The 16,754-nt window shown below is 51.7% G+C and overlaps 1 long non-coding RNA gene across 3 annotated transcripts in view; it reads right to left on the bottom strand.

Annotated features, from left to right (window-relative positions):
* Positions 1-16,754, bottom strand: part of LOC137622001 (uncharacterized) — a 64,053-nt gene that overhangs the window by 31,364 nt on the left and 15,935 nt on the right. For all 3 annotated transcript variants that reach the window (XR_011040316.1, XR_011040318.1, XR_011040317.1), the window contains exon 2: positions 2,268-2,382. This is a non-coding gene — a long non-coding RNA (uncharacterized lncRNA). The remainder of the gene's footprint in view (positions 1-2,267; positions 2,383-16,754) is intronic.

Below are 16,754 nucleotides of genomic sequence, written 5' to 3'. Positions count from 1 at the left end.
GCTGGTCCCATGAGGATCAGTGTGTCTGGGGAGTTAAAGGCTTGATTCCACCTGGACTTGACTCGCCACTGGAGACTATCCAGCATCTCCTCTCTCAGAGAGGATTTTTGCAACAAGTTGCGACTAGGATTTCTGGATACCCGCGTAAGTCATCAGCAGCAGTCTACCAGGCAAAGTGGAAATTCTTCTGTGGTTGATGTCGTGGAAGGGGTATCTCTCCACTCGATGCCACTATTCCAGCAATAGCGGAGTTCCTCGTGTATTTGCATGAAGAAATGCCCCTGTCAGTCTCGGCATTAAATGGCTATTGCTCAGCCTTAAGCCTCGCCTTCAGACTGAAAGGAATGGACATTTCTTCATCGCTAGAACTTTCCTTACTCATACGGAGTTATGACCTTACCTGCCCCCAGTCAGAAGTGAGACCTCCCCCTTGGAACGTGGTTCAAGTTCTCAGGTCTCTGAAGAGACCTCCCTATGAACCATTACACCAGGCAACCGATCGCCACCTGACTTGGAAGATGGTGTTCCTGCTAGCTTTGGCTTCGGCCAAGCGAGTCAGTGAACTTCATGGTCTCTCATACAACATAGCCCATTCAAGGGGATGGGGAGAGGTAGCTTTCAACTTCATCTCTGAATTTATTGCTAAGACTTAGAGCTCGGAAGTAGCGGATCCACGACTCGACTCCTTCCGGATTTCTAGTCTCCGTTCTGTAACAGATGACCCAAACCATCTCTTACTATGCCCAGTGAGGAGTTTAAGGCTGTATCTTAAGAGAAGAGCTGCAGCCCGTCCTCATGTGCCTGCACTATTCGTCAGCCCAGGAAGGACCAAGAGGAGAGTCACCAAGAACTCCATCTCAGCATGGATTCGCAAGGTCATAGACCATGCACTGAATCCAGACCCTCCTCCTTCACGTTGCCCCAGAGCTCATGATGTCAGAGGCGTACCTACGTCCCTGGCATTCAAGAGAAACTTCTCAGTGACGCAGGTTCTTCAAGCTGGGGTGTGAAATCGTCAGACCACATTCACATCCCACTACCTGCAAGACGTGACCCTCAGGAGACTCGATACGTTCTCTATCGGTCCTGTGGTGGCTGCACAACAGCTGGTTTAAAACCTCAAGCTCCTTATTGGACAAGTAGCAGAAGGTTGAGGGCATTGTTTTAGTCTGCGTGAATGAAAAAGTTTGACTGGCCCTTATTCTTTTCTTCATTCTCCCCTCTCTTGGGGAAAGCAGCATCCTGGGTTCTCTGCACAGCTGACCTCAAAACACTGCAGGTAAACTATGTTCCCTTGTGTACCTAGTTATTAAGACTATTACTGTTGTGTCCCCATAACCTGACGAGGTGGTATTGGGAAAGTCCTAGTTACACAGTTTTTCCTTCTAAAGAACTCGGAATACTTTACCAGGACAGTCACACTTCTATATACCTTAACACACAACTTGCGTAGGCCACAGACCTTGTGTAGCAAGAATTTAGCGAGGTGCAGGGACTCCTTATTTTTTGAGTACTGATACACTCAGATAAGGAGCCCCCAGGTAAAGCCAAAAGTCAGATTGGCTGGGACGTCCACCCTTCCTAATCGGTGAGTCACCCCTATTAAATAGCATGGTTTGTATTTCATTTACTGAACAAATGACAAAGTCATAGATAATTTGTATTTTTCCTTACTATACAAACCTTAGCTATTTAAGCAAACTTACCCGCCAGCCCTATTCCCCTTGATGTCCTACCTCCAAGCAAAGTGAGCTCAATCACAGGTGTGAGAGGGGGGGCAGTAGCAAGCTACCCTCCGCTACCCCCCCCCCTAACTAGCGGTATGGGTAGTTAACCCTCATTAAAAATTAAGGGCTCGTCATTCCAGCAACGCCGAAAGTAATACCCCTATTAAATAGCTAAGGTTTGTATAGTTAGGAAAAATACAAATTATCTACGAATTTGTCATTTAAAAGTTTTGAGGCCAATTGTCAGCTTGTGCTAACATCTCCATAGTAAAGAGCAAATTGTTTGTATTCATGTAGGAACAAATAAGTGGAGAGACTCAGATGGGGAGAGGGGCCACCTTCACTCCCACCTGTCCCTTAAAAATGATTCAACGGCTGTCCAGCTCAAGCTAAAATCATATTCTTTACCAAAAGGACAATAGCTTGTATTTCGCGTAAGAACAGCCAAATATTATCCTGCATTGAAAAAGGTGTTCATATACCCTAAAGAAATAAAATAAACTACATCTCATTCCAGTTGATTAATTGCTAAAAACTTACCTCTTCAATATCACCAATATCAAAGTCACCCAATTCTGCTTCATTTTCATTTAAATTTTCAAAATTCTGGGGAGAACCTGGAGGTGTATTTTCCTTCATCTTGCACAGCAATTCCCTGTAAATAACATAGATTTAAATTTATACACAAAACTCCATATCGAAAGTCTTACCATATGGAGAGCCCAAACCACAATTTACTTGCACAACAATCATAAACAAGTACAGATAGAACAAAGTAACAAATTTTAAAAGTAATTTGTATTTTCCTAGCTTTACAAACACAAGTCCTTTAAGAACAAAATGTTTTCATACTGACCTGGAACCGGCCATTGAAATCGTTCGTAAAGTTATTAACAACAGGTGGTAAGCGAGGGTGAGGAGAACACCTTCACATGTCAACAGCTTTTCAATAATAGCCTTTTGGCTCAGGATAGAGTAGTCGTTGGTTGAGGTGGGAATTTTAACTTAAAGGACTCCTGTTTGTATATCTAGGAAAAATATAAGTGTTTTGTTACTAAATACAAAACCTTCGTTATTTATAGGGGATATTAATATCCACGAAGCTGAAAGAAGAGCCTGAGAATTTTAGTGAGGGATAATCACCCCAACTGCTAGTTAGAGGGAGGGGTGGGGGAATAGTCAGCTACCCCGTTCACTAACACGCCTGGGCTGAGCACCCACTTTGCTTTCTGGTTGGGTAAAGAACAGACGCTGCTGCTCTCTCCCGCCTAGACTTGCCATTTGAATGTTTTACAGTCAATTCTGTTTTTTCAAACCTGTTTTTGTTTTGTATGAAAACACTCTCGTTTTGACAAATTTGGAAGAAATTCGTATTTTACCTAGCAATACAAACCTGAAGTTCTTTACTGAGGAGTATTATTTAGGCAAAAGCTGAAACAAGCCGATAAACTTTTTGTCAGGGTGTAACTACCCTACGCTACTTAGCAGAGGGGGAGCGGGGTAGGTTAACCCTCCTGCTCACACCAGCTCTAGCGACTAACCGTCACTTTGGTAATTGCGGCAGAACTTTCAGGGGGTTGGTGCTGGTGGGTCAGTATGTGTATAGAGCTCCAGGTTTGTATTGCTAGGAAAAATACAAATTACTTCCAAATTTGTTATTTGTTTTGGTGCAAAATACAAACCTTCCGCTCTCTACTGAGGATACTCACTTTTAGGTGGGAGGAAGTCCAAACCAACTGGCTGGCAACTGTCCCAGGACAGCCTCTGTATAGTGATACCTTGAGGGATCCTGTACCATGTTATCCTTGCAGGATAACAGCCTGGGCAATCATTGTTGGAGAATAAGGAATTAATCTGTTGGAACATACATCGTAGCTATTCTTCCCGCCTCCCCCTGACAGGACGGGGACATACATACATACATATACCAAAGGCACTTCCCCCAATTTTGGGGGGTAGCCGACATCAACAATGAAACAGAACAAAAAAGGGGACCTCTACTCTCTACGTTCCTCCAGCCTAACCAGGGACTCAGCCGAGTTCAGCTGGTACTGCTAGGGTGCCACAGCCCAACCTTCCACATTATCCACCACGGGGACATAACACACATAAACATGTATATTAGGTAGTCCAAAGAGCGTGAAGCTCACCCAAAGAAGAACAAGGTCAGCTGTGCAGGGTTCCTCGAATGCTGCACCCCAAGAGAGGGAAAGATGAAGAAGGAAGTGGCCAGTCACTCCCATATTCATCCTAGACTTACTTCGCAGGTAACCTCTGATACTTGTCCCACAAGGGAGCTAAGGGGTTTAGATCCTGTTATGAGCAACCACCACAGGACCTGTTGAGAATGTGTCTTGGCTCCTATAGGTTATGTCTTGCTGGTAGCGGGAGGTGAACATTGTTTGATGTTTCTACCTGCCTGCTTGCAGTACCTGCTGAACAGAAAAATTCTTTGGAATGGCAGGGAAGTATTACTCCCCTGACATCATGGGCACGGGGACATCTACCTGTCGTCAAGGTGTCTGAGGTCCGTGCCCTTTCTATTACTCGTCTGATCCAAGAGGAGATCGAGTTCTTTGTGATTCTCCTCTTGGTCTTCCCTGTGCTGACGAACAGCATGATGATCTGGGGTCGAATTCTTCTCATCCTCATGAGATATAACCTCATCGTCCTTACAATGCATAGTAACAGTCGGTCAGTATCATCTATTACTGATCGGAGACTCCCAATCCGAAAGGCTTAGAGTCTAGGATTCACTATGGATGGATTTTGAGTCTGCAACAAACTCAGGGGCGAAAGTGAGTGTGACTTGCCACCCATACCCCCTGAACGGGTGATATCATATGGAAAACCGTGTAGCTTGCTGACTCTTACTGCAAAAGTCAGGACCAAAAGAAAATTGTCTTTTACAGCCAGGCCCTTATCCAAGCCTTGACGTAGAGGTTCATAAGCGGCTTGTTTCCATAAAGGTAAAACCCTGACAACGTTCCAAGGAGGTGGACTAACTTTGACTGAGGGCAGCAACACTCGAAGTTCCATATGAGGAGTGACTATTCCATCAAGGAGGAAATGTTAACTCAATTAAGTTTGAAGACCATGTTCAAGACTGAACGAAAGTCTTTCCCCACCGACACTGAGTTTTTCATCCCTGAAGAACAGTAAAAACTACGCTACCGCTGGAATATAGGCACTGAGTGGAGAGATACCCCGTCCATTACCTCTACCACAAAAGACAGACAACTTCGCCTGATACAAGGCAGACGACGACTCCTGGAGGTATCTTGCCATGTGCCTGGCAACCAGCTTCGAAAAGCCTCTCTTGCAAGTACAGTAGTTACTGGATAGCCTCCAGGTGTGAAGACATGGACGTCCATTTTGTCCCACAGGTGTTGAAAAGCGTCCTGCAAGAACGCTTGTGGTACCGGTGAGAAGTACACTGAAAGTTCTGGTTTAGGAATGTCATGGACAGGTCGATTGCCCATTCAGAGCCAACTATCTGACTACTCCTGCTCAGACTGTTCGCCAGCACGTTCTTCTGTGCAGAATGAAGTACTGTTCAGGCTACCAAATTTTCTTCCGTCCACCTGAGGATTTTCACAGCTAGCAGTCGTAGGTGCTGTGACAGGGTCTCTCCTTGTTTGTTTAAATGGGACACTACTGCAACGCTGATGCTCATCAGTACTACATAATGCCCTGAAAGGAGTTGATGGAAGTACTTGAGGGTCAGATAGGCTGTCCCCATTTCTCGAAGGTTATGTGGCCCCGCCTTTCGGATTTGGACCAAAGCCCGGATGCCATTAGATGTAACAGATGACCCCACCCTTTCTTTTAATGTGTCTACGAAGACCAACAAATCCAGGGGAGGAGAGAGATCTATTCCTCTGAGGAGATTGGTGTCTAGCACCCACCAACTAGGGTCTCTCTTCTGTTCGGGTCCCACCAGTACTAGGGTACTCAAAGACAGTATGTGGAGCCAGCTGTGGGGCACTAACTTCTCAAGGAATGTTAGATGCCCATGACGTTTTGCCACTGGTGCTAGCAGTTTGCCTCTCGGGAGAAAGCTCTGGTGGTACTAGATCCCCTGACAGAAAGACTTTACCTAGTATGGTCTTGACCAAAGGTGGAACAGTCTGAAGATGGTCAGTCTGTGAAGGGGAGGCTACCTGCCATCCCTCTTCGCAGGGGCGAGCGTTGGCAAGGAGAGGGTTAGTAGGTGCGCTGGCTTGGGCACCTCTTCCAGTTTGTTTTGCTGGGAGCGTATGCTTGCGAGGTGAGAGCTAGAAAAATAGAACCATTCAGCTCTTAAATGTAATTGCTATCTGTGTGCTATCTTTGTGGCAAAACTGGTAGAGCGTGCTCCCTCCAATTTGCCCAACCCCAAGATGAAAACTGGAATTGCGCACTAGTTTGTGTGCTTTTCCCAGTTCTCAAAGGCAACAGATCTACACGTGCATGCCTTTCTCTGCTCGCCCGGTACCGTGACGTAGGACTCGCCTTTATACCAGACCATGCTTCTTGTGTTTGCGGTTCTTGATTTAAAGACTCGCCCAAGAGAGCATTCTATGTAGCAGAAGTAAAGGGCCTCTCTTAGTCAGACAGACGAGCTTGTCTGGCCACCTCACTCGGTAAAAGGGTGCGCAACACCTTGCAAGATTTCCTTGGGAAACTAGTGTGTTAATGCCCGAGTAAGATGGACCACAGTATTTTCCTACAAACTGTCTCCCACAGCAGCCTGGCGAGTAGTGTTATGCGCTCCTCCAGGAGGAGGCATTCGTTCATAACAGGCTATTAAGACTGCGGGAGACAGGTTACACAATGCATCTTGATTGCAGTTTGCTGAACAAACTTGTTCAATGCCAAAAGGTTGATGATCGGTCTCCAACCTCCTGGTGACTGATCATGTACGACTTCTAGCGCATCCTTCTCCAACATTTCCTGGACCTCCGCCTCCAAGGCCAGAGCCTTCAGGGATGTTGGAGCGTACGTGTGGAACGCTATTGGAGTGGAGGATGGGGGGCCCGATGAAGCATGAATGGGAGCTTGTACCCTTCGCAAAGGGTCGACACTACCCATTCCTCGGCCCTGAGGTGCTGCCACATTGCCCAATGGCGCGATAGGCATCCTCCTACCCTCCGCAGCATGGGAAGTGGAAAGCCAATCTCAGCGTTTCCTTTTCCCTTGCTTGCCCCTGTTCTTTCCCCGACGTGGCGGAGCTCCCAAGGGAGGCTGAAAGATCTGTTTGGGGGCAGAACTCTTCTGAACAGGAGCAGGTCTCGGCTGCACAGGAGCAGCAGGAGCACGACCAGTGGTACTATTGCCACTTCCCGTGGGCTTGGCCTGACTCGGCCTGGCTGCGGACAGTTTCGCGGGACCAGGTGCCTTGAAACTCAGAGCTTGCGCCTGGTGGATAATGGAGTCCTCTGAGTCGAGGCGCCATTTATCCCGCGGGGCCCAACCTTCCTCTGGTGGACAGAGAGAAGTTGCAGCTCTAATAGGAAACTTCCTGAGTGCCAGGGCCTCTTCTGAACCAATCTATCTCGCCAAACGAGTGGCTACTGCCTCACGTTTATTAAGGATCAGATTGGCATACTGGGTAGCAAGCTGGTCCAAGAGAAAAGCAACAGCTTTCCCACCAGACAAAGCCAGGTTCCTGAACTGCTCCATGTGTTCAGGGTAGCGAGCTTGGTGTCCCGCGCGAACACTGTGGCCGTACCACACCAGTGGTCGTGTCATGAAGCAGCCTTGAGAGCAGCTACAGAGATGGACCCCATAGTTGAAATCTCAGAGGCCGAGAAGGCCACTCTCTGGGATTTCAAGCTCTCGACCGAGGAACCCCCAGCAAGCTCTCCGACCCCGGAGTCAGGAGGGAGAGGACAAGTCACAGAAGACTGTGACATAGTACCTCTTCTGTCGCTGGAGTGGTTGAGGGAGAAGCTTGTTCGAACCTTGGCCTAAGCGAGTCACCAGGTCCTGCGATCTAGTCACTCATTCGGTTAAATGCTCAAGCAGCCTGTCTCAACAAGGGTAGTGTGAGGGGCAGTGAACTGCCTTAGGGAGCTCCCCATAGGATCCCAAAGGCTGTACACTTAGCTCAGACACTACCGCAGGAGGAGCCCTGAGGCCATTAATCTCACGAATGGGGTTAATGACCTCTAAGAACTGCGACTCCACCTCAGGATCTTCACCAGTCGTGGAAGTGGCTGATCCTTCGGTCCCGCTACATCCGTAGGTGTAGGGGAAGCGACATGCTGCACGGGTGATGACATCCCCCATGAATACCCTTGCTCTGGTCCTAGGACCAAACCAGACGTATATTCAGGAGTCAAGGAAGGACTCGGGCAGGGTTCATCCCCGATGGAATGCATCGAGGTTCCCACTGCGACCGAAGGCGCTTGAGCGCGAGCGGGGTCGCTGGGAACTGCAGCGCTCACACCAGGAGGTGTAGACAGGTTAGTCGCGCAAGTGGTGTGTGCGGCCTCACCTGTTGCAAGGCCAGAAAACATGGGGGTTGGCTGCATCTCTCGCGGCTGATAAGCGCGAGAGCTAGCCTGATCGTGCACGACCGGCCCCCATGCCAGGCCTGAGTCGCGTGGGTCGAGTGCGTGACTGTCTGGGCCTGCTCCCTGCTCACGCGACACACGAGTCGCTAAGCTGGGCCGCGTGGCTACCCCCCCGTGGAGGTAGTCGTGCGAACCGCAGATTCTTCACGAGAGACCACAGCTGAGATTTCTCGTGCCGAAGCCAGGACTTTCCTTTCCCCGCTCAAGAGCGGTTCAATTCGAGTCTGAGCAGTAGATCGGGGGCACGAGCACCCCGTCACCATGCTCTCGGAGACGATACCTGCGCCCTCGAGCACGGTTGTCGTGCATGGAGGCCTTGCGCGAGATTCGCCGTGAACAATCCCACTAGTGCGGGGAACACAGGAATCTTGCACATCGCCCTCATTCTCCGGAGAAGAGGCGTCTCGGGGCGCCATGTCCCTTCAACTGCGACTGGCCTTCCTGGCCCTCTTCACTTTTCTCTTCTTCCCCTTCCTCTTTCCCCTGGGGGAGAAGAGTCAGAGTCAGAAGATGAAGAGGAAGAGGAGGAGGAGAGAGGAGGAGGAACTAGAAGAGGAATACCGCCCAGGCTTCCTCTTCTTGTGCCCCCTCCGAGGTGCTGGAACATTGGTCGAGGCAACAGCAGACACTGGATGAGGATGAACAACCTGTGTCATGTCTGTAGGAAGAGCCATGGTCGGTGAACATGGTGAAGCTGAAAAACATATTGTATCAGCAGGAGTTTGGCAGGTTTTAATTTTAACTGCTTATCAGCAGCAGATTTGGCAATTTTAATTTCAACTGCTTATCAGCAGAAACTTGGCAGATTTTAATTATAACTGACTTACGGGCGAAGCTGTAAAGGATTTGCCATCAGTCGTTAAAAAAATCTCAGTGATTAAAACCTTACTCTCCCTTGTTCTAACAGGGAGTCCTACAATTATTTTACCCTTGGAAAAAGTTTGCATTTTGCCAGGAACAAATGCTTTATCAGGTACATAGTCAACAACAACAGGGGCATCAGTGAACATGGGAGTCGATAAAGTTACAACCCAGGATTGCCAGGTTTCCTAAGTGAGAAAAGGCCAACTTTGACCAACTGCAGCTTTAAGAAGTTAAAAAAAGGCGAAACACATAGCCTTTAAGGCAAACCTTTTATGATATTGCTAAATGCTAACCAATTTCAAATAAAAAAAGGCCAAATTTGATGTCTTCAGCTGAAAAAGGCCAACCTGGTAACTTGTTACAAACTCAATTACATTCATGTGTTCACCAACAATCATATCATTCAAATGACGTTGTTGAACCTCGTCCACCATATTTAAACGGCGTCTTAACAAATTAAGTCAAGCTTACCTGATAATCCGAGAGATGCCCAAAATTCCCCCCTCTTACCGGGTAACATGTCGTTATCAGTAACAGCAATCTGTCGGGTGTCTCTCGGGATCGCCGAAATAGCGGAAGCGCTAAGGTCAACAGCTTTCAGCAAAACCCAAGAAAATCCTGACAGGCTGAGAATCCGGGCTTCCCAAAATGGCAGCCAGGATTCACACTACGGCAAGGAGAACCTTGAGAGCAAAGTTTTACCCTGCATGTCGAGCAGAGCGTGTGCGGGTCTACAGAAGGTGACGAACGCCACCCACTGCAACACGGCCTGCACAACATGACAAATTCGAAGATAATTTGTATTTTTCCTAACCATACAAACCTTAGCTATTTACAAAAGGTTTACTTTTAGCGCAGCTGAAATGACGAGCCAATAGTTTTTAACGAGGGTTAATTACCCCCGCGCTAGTTAGCGGGGGGTGGGGAAGGGTAGCTTGCTACCCCTCCCCCCTCCACACACCGGTGACTTGCTTCACTTCACTTAGAGGTAGGACTTGACTTGGGGGTCAGGGATGGCGGACACATATGTGTAAATAGCTAAGGTTTGTATGGTTAGGAAAAATACAAATTATCTTCGAATTTGTCATTTGTTCCGTAACCGAAATACAAACCACGCTATTTACAAAGGGTGACTTACCCCTTAGGAAGGGTGGAAAGTCCCCAGCCTTACTGACTTCGGCTTGCCCGGGGGCTCGATCCCTCAGTGAGCAGCACTAGAGAGAGGGAGCCCCTGTACCTCACAAGTTCCTAGCATCGCTAGGAACGAGTGGCCTACATAAGCAGTGTGAGGAGGAGAGTGTGACTCGTCCTATGAAGTTGACCTTGAGACCTTCAGATAGGAATTCTAGGATAGGACGTTCCCCATACCACCTCGTCAGGGTATGGGAGACGCAACAGTATTAAGCTTAATACTAGGAGCACAAAGAAGCATGGGTTACCTGCAGAGGTCGATGTCAGCTATGCGAGGACCAGGATGCTGCTTCCCCAAGAGAGGGGAGAATGAAGAAAGAAGTAAGGGTCAGACATACTCTTTCATTCACGCAGACTAAGACCGGGTAACAACGCCCTCAACCTACTGCTACTTGTCCAAAAAGGAGCCTGAGGTTAGACCAGCTGTTGTGCAGCCACCACAAGGCCGATAGAAAACGTATCGAGGCTCCTGTGGGTCACGTCTTGCAGGTAGTGGGCTGTGAAGGTCGTCTGACGCTTCCAGACCCCAGCTTGAAGTACCTGCGTCACAGAGTTTCTCTTGAAGGCCAGGGATGTAGCAATACCCCTGACATCGTGGGCCCGAGGGCGACGTGACGGAGGAGGGTCAGGATTCAGGGCATGGTAGATAACCCTTCGAATCCAAGCTGAGATGGTGTTCCTGGTGACCCTCAACTTTGTCCTGCCTGTGCTCACAAACAAAGCTCGCACATGAGGACGGACTGCAGCCGTTCTCTTCAAGTAGTGCCTCAGACACCTCACTGGACATAGTTGCAGCTGGTCTGGGTCGTTTGTTACAGAACGGAGACTCGCGATCCTGAAAGAGTCGAACCGAGGATCCGGCACTCCAGGATTCTGAGTCTTGGCCACAAACTCAGGGACGAACCTGAACGTTACCTCCCCCCATCCCCTTGAATGGGCGATGTCGTACGAGAGACCATGAAGTTCACTAACTCGCTTTGCCGAGGCCAAGGCGAGTAGGAAAGCCGTCTTCCAAGACAGGTGGCGATCGGAGGCCTGGCGTAATGGCTCGAAGGGAGGTCTCTTAAGAGACCTGAGGACTCGAACCACGTTCCAAGGAGGGGGTCTCACTTCCGACTGGGGGCAGGTAAGCTCATAGCTACGTATGAGTAAAGAGAGTTCTAGCGATGAAGAAATATCCACGCCCTTCAATCTGAAGGCCAAGCTTAAGGCTGAGCGATAGCCTTTCACTGCCGAGACAGAAAGGCGCATTTCTTCTCGCAGATACACGAGGAAGTCCGCTATTGCTGGAATAGTGGCATCGAGTGGAGAGATACCCCTTCCACGACACCAACTACAAAAGACTCTCCACTTTGCTTGGTAGACTCCCCCAGAGGACCTTCGCAGGTGCCGAGACATCCTCTTTGCAACCTGTTGCGAAAAGCCTCTCTCCGCGAGGAGACGCTGGATAGTCTCCAGGCGTGAAGCCGAAGCGAAGCCACGGCCCTGTGAGGGACGCCAGAGTGGGGTTGTCTGAGAAGCTCGTGTCGTGGAGGAAGCTCCATTGGGAGTTCCGTCAGGAGTTGCAGAAGGTCCGGAAACCATTCCGCGTGATGCCATAGCGGAGCTACTAGAGTCACGGAACAGTTGACCGATAGTCTGGTCCTGTTGAGCACCCTTCTCATCAGACAGAATGGTGGGAAGGCGTACACGTCGATGTTGTCCCACCGTTGCTGGAAAGCATCTTGCCAGAGTGCCTTGGGGTCCGGGACTGGTGAGCAGTACAGGGGCAGCTTGAAGTTCAAGGCTGTCGCGAACAAGTCCACAGTCGGGGAACCCCACAAAGTCAGGACTTTGTTGACTATCTGAGGATCCAAAGACCACTCGGTACTCACTATCTGCGAAGCCCTGCTCAGACTGTCGGCGAGCACATTCCTCTTGCCAGGAATGAAGCGAGCTGATAGTGTTATCGAGTGGGTTTCGGTCCACCTCAGAGTCTCTACTGCAAGATGGGATAGCTGTTGCGAAAAAGTGCCTCCCTGCTTGTTGATGTAAGCCACTACCGTGGTGTTGTCGCTCATCACCACCACGGAGTGACCCGCCAGGGACCGTTGGAACTGCTGAAGAGACAGAAAGACGGCCTTCAATTCTAGCAGGTTGATGTGTAGGCACTTTTCTGATTCTGACCAAAGGCCTGAGGCCCTCTGGTTAAGAACGTGCACCCCCCACCCTTCTTTTGACGCGTCCGAAAACAGAGTCAATTCCGGGGGGAGGACGAGAAGACTCACTCCCTTCCGCAGGTTCTCGTCGGCCAGCCACCACCGCAAGTCCGTCTGTTCCAGAGACCCCACTGGGATCAGAATGTCCGGGGAATCGGATCCTTGATTCCACCGGGACTTGAGCCGCCATTAAAGGGATCTCATCCTGAGGCGGCTGTTTGGAACCAGACGGGCCAGGGAGAATAGGTGGCCTAAGAGACGCAACCACGATTGGGTGGGGAGTTCTTTTCGCCTGAGGAAAGGTTCCGCCACCCTCCTCAGCCTTGCTATCCGGTCGTCTGATGGAAAGGCTTTGTGGAGATTGGTGTCTATTAGCATGCCTAGATAAACCAGTCGTTAGAACGGCTGCAGAGAGGACTTCTCGAGGTTTACCACGATCCCCAGATCCTGGCAAAGATCCAGAAGCCTGTCTCGGTGCCGAAGAAGGGTAGACTCCGAGTCTGCTAGGATCAGCCAATCGTCCAGGTAACGAAGGAGACGAATGCCGTTCCTGTGCGCCCAAGATGAAATCAGGGTGAACACTCTGGTGAACACCTGAGGAGCTGTGGAGAGACCGAAACACAGCACCTTGAACTGGTAAATCTTGTTGTCTAGGCAGAATCTCAGGTACTTCCTGGAAGACGGATGGATTGGGATCTGGAAGTACGCGTCCTTTAGATCCAGTGTACACATGAAGTCTTGTGGTCTCACCGCAAGTCTGACCGTGTCTGCTGTCTCCATGCTGAACAGGGTTTGTTTGACAAACCTGTTCAGAGCTGAGAGATCGATGACGGGTCTCCAGCCTCCAGTAGCCTTCATTACAAGAAAGAGTCGACTGAAGAAGCCTGGGGAGCCGTCCACGACCTCCTGGAGAGCACCCTTCTCGAGCATGGTCTCGACTTCGGCCTGAAGGGCCAGCCCCTTTGCCGATCCCGTGGCATAGGAGCTCAACGACACTGGATTCGCTGTCAGGGGAGGTTGAGATGTCGTGAACGGGACGCGATAACCTTGGCTAATCACTGAGACCGTCCAAGCATCGGCCCCGTGTTGCTGCCACCTGCGGACGCAACGCTGAAGGCATCCCCCACAGGTGGACATGCAGGGGGACTGCCACCCCTAGGGCTTGCGACCGCGGCCGCCATCCCTAGGAGTCTTGCCTCCCCTGGAGGACTTACCGCCCCTCTTGACCTTGGCTGGAAAGGGCTGGGGCTTAGACACCACCTTCTTAGCTGCCGGTGCCTGTTTGGGAGTCTTACGAGGCTGTTGCTGCTGTTGTGGCGGGGCTGGAGGCTTATAGGGCCGAGTTGTAAGGGCCCTGTGGAGGAGGGAGTCCGTGCTGGATTTCCTCCACCTCTCAGCCGTTCGCTCCATGTCTTGAGGCTCAAACAGGCTCTCCCCAAGAAGGGAAGCATGTCGGAGCCTACACACATCTACGGCGGGGACCTTCGGATGGAATCTCTCGGACACAGCATCGCGACGCTTCAACACCGAGTTGGCCCACAGGGTGGTAACCTGGTGCGCCAAAAACTCGATGGAGCGGGTGCCCGAGAGCAAGAAGGTCTCAAGGGCCTTCCTATTGGTCTCCTTGGACAAGTCCTCCGATTGCAATAGGATGCCCAGAGATCCTAGCCAGAAGTCCAGCCACGAAGTGGCCTGCATGGCACACTTAGCGACCTTCTCGTGGTTAAGGATCTCTGCCGCCGAGAACGACACCTGCCGGGCAGATAGTTTCTCAAGGGGAACTCCCTTCGCCAGCTCCTCCACAGAGTGATGGAGAGGAAGAGCGAGGTTGTGCTCACCCAGGATCTCGAAATACCTCCTCTGCTGAAGGCGAGGAGGAGGGATGAGCTTGTTCCCGGCAGTGGAACGACTGGAGGAGGCAAGAAGTGCGAGCTGAGCGTTGGCCCTAGCCCTGGCACTCTTCAGCCCCCGAGACCAGGGCAGAGCTGCACTGGTCTTAGGGGCCTTCCGAACGTCAAACACTTCATCCAGAATCGTGTCTTTGCCTTCACGGGGGGCGATGACTGGATCCGTAAGTCTGTTAAGTTGCCTTATCAGGCTTACGACCTGCCAGAAGGCATGTTCGGACTCTTGCTGTTCTCCTCCCTGCGGGTTGGCAGCTAAGTCTCCTGCCCCAGGAATCTCTTCCTGGGGTGATACGTGGACATTCCCCTGGGTAGTCGTGGGTTCCTGACGAATCCTTGCAGAGGACTTAGGGACGGTCTTGGAATCCTTGGGTTCCCTCCTGGGAGGGATACAGGATCCCAACAACGAGGTTCGAGGGGCCCCTTCCTCACGAGACGATTCTCCTACCTGAAGCGAAGTCTCCCCCCCTGGTGCCGAGGGGAAGACTACCGCCCCACTGGACTCGCCTGAGGACGGAAAGGCCTCGCCCACGGGAGAAGGAGAGAGTACTCGTGCAGGAGAAGGGACCTTCGAGACCGACCTCTTGGGAACCAACTTCGCCCTGGGGGAAGTCACCACAAAGTCCACTCCTCTCTTTCTCTTCAGCGTAGGAGAGACAGCCAATGGTTTGTTACCCTGGCCGGTGAGTGCTGGTTTCATAACCCTCACTAACGCCCGTGCCAGAGGACCAAACCAAGTCTGCTGCTCCAAGGACACAGAGTCCGAAATCCTCGCTAAAGGGAAAGGGATCGGGCGATCCTTTGGAGTGGACACGACGGTACCTGCCTGAAAAGAAGATGGGGAAGAATGCTGTACTGACCTCTCTTCGTCCTGCACTACCAACCTGTGCTTGGATGGAGGTGATCCCGAGTGCCGTCTAGGAGCACGCGTCCCTGCTGCTACCACCGGCTGTGGAATTCGTCGCGAACGATGGTCGCACGAGGGCGAATGGTCGCGTGAAGGCGAATGGTCGCGCGGGAACGCGGGCGCGCAGGTGGATGATCGCGCGGGTGCACAGGCGAGCGATCGCGCGGGCGCGCAGGCGAGTGGGCGCGAGGGTGGGCAGGTAAATGAACACGTGTCCGAGGCGACGAACGCAAGCGTTGGCGCGACGGCGAGGGAACGCGCTGCCGCGTAGGTGAGGAAGATCGCTGGCAATGTAGATCCACAGGCGATCGATGACGAGCTGGTGAGTGCAGTCGCTCAAGTTGGCGATGGCGCGATGTGGTATGTCGACGCACTGGTGTGCGATGGTGAGCAGCATGCGCAGGTGAATGACCGCGTAATGGTAAGCGATGGCGAGCAGCATGCGCAGGTGAATGATCGCGTGATGGGGTGCGATGGTGATCAGCATCCGCAGGAGGGCGATCGTTCAGGGGCGAGCGATGAGGAGCAGCATGCGCAAGAGGGCGATCGTGCAGGGGCGAGCGATGGCGAGCAGCATGCGCAGGAGGGCGATCGTGCAGGGGCGAGCGATTGCGAGCAGCATGCGCAGGTGGCCGATCGTGTGATGGGGTGCGATGGTGATCAGCATCCGCAGGAGGGCGATCGTGCAGGGTCGTGCGATGGCGAGCAGCATGCGCAGGAGGGCAATCGTGCAATGTCGAGCGATGGCGAGCAGCATGTGCAGGCGGGCGATCGCGTGATGGCGAGCTAGAAGCTGGCGAACCATGTTCCTTCAGGAGCGTTGGAGAACGTCGGCGCGCTAGCTGTCGCTGTTGAATAGGCGATACTAAGATCGCCTGTGCGCGCTGGCAAGCAGGTGAACGCTGGCGAGGAGGTAATCGCTGGCGCGTAGGTGATCGCTGGCGAGCTGGAGATCACTGGCGAGCAGAAGGTCGACGCGTGTCATGTGAGAGGACAGGTGGCGCGGCACATTCACGAGCAGGAACAGGAAGATCGCTGGCGCGTTGGCGAACATGTGTTTCTGACACACGCGCAGCACGATGTTGCGTAGCCACAGGACCAGGCAGATGGTGAGCAGGGAGTTCAGCAGGAACTAAAGGGTGGTCAGAGACCGCAGGGCGAGGGTCCTCAAATGAGCGCTGACGCTCGGAAGAGAGCTGACGAGCAGGAGAGCGCTGGCGAGGGGGGCGAACATCAGGAGAGAGCCGACGAGCAGGTGAGCGTCGGCGAGCAGGAGAGTCTTGGCGAGCAGGAGAGCGCTGGCGAGCAGGAGAGCGCTTATGCGCTAGCACTGCTCGCGTAAGGGAAGGATCCCTTAGCCCCGAAGGGACCATTGCCCGTCGGGTGACGAGTTCTCCAGAAGG

The sequence above is a fragment of the Palaemon carinicauda genome, chromosome 28 (genome assembly GCF_036898095.1).
Source record: "Palaemon carinicauda isolate YSFRI2023 chromosome 28, ASM3689809v2, whole genome shotgun sequence".
In the NCBI taxonomy this organism is placed as follows: domain Eukaryota; kingdom Metazoa; phylum Arthropoda; class Malacostraca; order Decapoda; family Palaemonidae; genus Palaemon; species Palaemon carinicauda.
The sequence above is the reverse complement of the archived record's forward strand: the minus strand, read 5'-3'. Positions and strand labels throughout refer to the sequence as shown.